The sequence below is a fragment of the Solanum pennellii genome, chromosome 9 (assembly GCF_001406875.1).
Source record: "Solanum pennellii chromosome 9, SPENNV200".
Taxonomy (NCBI): domain Eukaryota; kingdom Viridiplantae; phylum Streptophyta; class Magnoliopsida; order Solanales; family Solanaceae; genus Solanum; species Solanum pennellii.
In genome coordinates this window covers 62,517,498-62,519,672 of record NC_028645.1, presented here as the reverse complement: position 1 = coordinate 62,519,672, position 2,175 = coordinate 62,517,498, and positions in this window count along the sequence as shown.

Here is a 2,175-nt window from a genome sequence, read left to right as displayed (position 1 = left end):
GTGATGATACAACATTTTGCCTCACGCTGCCAGGGTCCTCCTATACCTTGCCTATTGGTATAGAACCTGAACTACTAAATGGATCCACTAGTCTATGCTAAAAACTACTAAAGGAATCATCTAAAAAGTATGACCGTTTTCTATCCATGGTGGCTACATGGTTTATAGGGGCTGGGAGTTATCTGAACTCTTCCCCATATCGGTGCTCAATATTACTCCCAAAAATATCATTATATTAGCTCTTATGTTTTTAGAACATACTTACTTATGTGGCTTGATATTAGTGCTCAAAACTTAGCTCAAAGGTTATCTTGGAAATCCCAGTTTACTTGTTTGCTTCATTTAGAAAACTATTACTCTTTTTTTGAAAACAAGACCGAAGGCTCTTTGGAAATCTCAATTTCCATCCATATTTAAATGTGAAAAAATTTTCCTACTCCTTTGGGAATACTTAGTCCCATATACTTCTTTGAATAAAATACTTCACTTTACTTTGAACTAAACTCAAACTTAAGTCTTAAAAAGAAGTTAAACGTTTGTGAAAGACTTATTGAACTTGAAATTGACATCTTATCTTTATCTTTACACTTTACTCAACTTGATTTTTAAGTAATAAAACAAAATTAAAAACATTTGTAAAAGACTTCTTGAAAAGAGTCTAAGGACTTTCTAGACTTGGCTCTTACCTTTCCTTGAATTTGAAGTTATGGATTCAAGGTTGTAATTTTATGTTCCTGGATTACTTCTATATGTTATGAAGTCATTTTGAGTAGTTAGAATAATTAGGAAGTGTTAAAACACTTTAGAAAGGCCTAACGGACTGAATAATAGAAGTTGGGTGAAAACGCCAATTCAGGCGCGTCCGGGGCGCGCCGCACCCTCCCCAAAGTTCAGAAGCCCCATTTGGGTGCACTGCAGGCGCGCCGCCCCAAGACCTCTAGGGAAGATGGGGGGCGCCGCGCCTGTCTTCCCAAGGTGACGCCTGACGAATTTTTCTCTCATTTTTTTTGACCTTAAATCCCTTTTATTCAATTTCATTTCTCAAATTAACTCCAGATTATGTACCCACATCATATACACAAGGATTAACCCAATGAACTGAAGAAACAACACTTTCAACCTCAAGAAATTTCATAAACTTCAACTCATGTTCAAGAATGAAAGCAATTCAAGAACATTCAAAATCGAATCTTTTTAGGATGAAATCATGTTGAATAAACATGTTTGGCATGTGGGTGAAATAACCCAATTTTGAGATAGACTTATATACCTTTTTAGGGATCACCTCTGATGAAATACACAAGTCACTTCGACGATCTTGGCGTATCTTGAACGCCCTTCTCTTTTCTTCTCTTCTCTCTAAACCCTAGCTCTTTTGGTAAAAGTGTAAACTGATTTAATTCAGCTTAGACCCCTAACTTAATTACTAAAAATGAATAAATTAATAGGGTAAGAAAAAGAGAAAAATACCCATTCAAAATCTGGATTTTGGACATTTTCCTTAATTCCAACATCCCAACTTCCAAAAGGCATAACTAACTCGACGAGCTTAGAATTGCACAAACTTGGCAGCTATGGAAAGATCACTCCAAGGGATTTCCAACAATATTTGGCAGTACTCTTAACTTATCTTGAGCTAGGAGTTATGTTCATTTGAAGTTGACCAAAAGCTCACTTTTTAACTTACTTAAAATTTTCAAATTTCCTTATACTTTCCAAAAATAAGTATTTCCAAATTTTAAACTCCTTTCTAGTTCTTTCTAGTTGCAAGATATTATAATATCCCCCCCTTGGAAACATTCATCCTCGAATGAGGTTATTCTTACTAGACTAATGGCAGTAACATCAAGTTCAAACAGACAACAAGCAAATGCAACTACAACATACTTACTCATAACTTAAAGAGTACTAACAAGAAAATTAGTACCCTAGTCTGCATTTTCTCTTGATTCAAAGAGGTGTAAATATCTCTCCTATCCTCTTCAGCTTTCCAAGTAGCTTCTTCAACGAATTGATTCCTCCAAAGGACTTTGACTGATGCAACTTCCTTTGTTCTCAACTTGCAAATTTGACGATCTAGAATTTTCACAGGAATCTCCTCATAAGAAAAGTATCTTTCATCCTAATATTTTCAATTAGTATGACCAAAGAAGGATCGCCCATGCACTTCTTGAA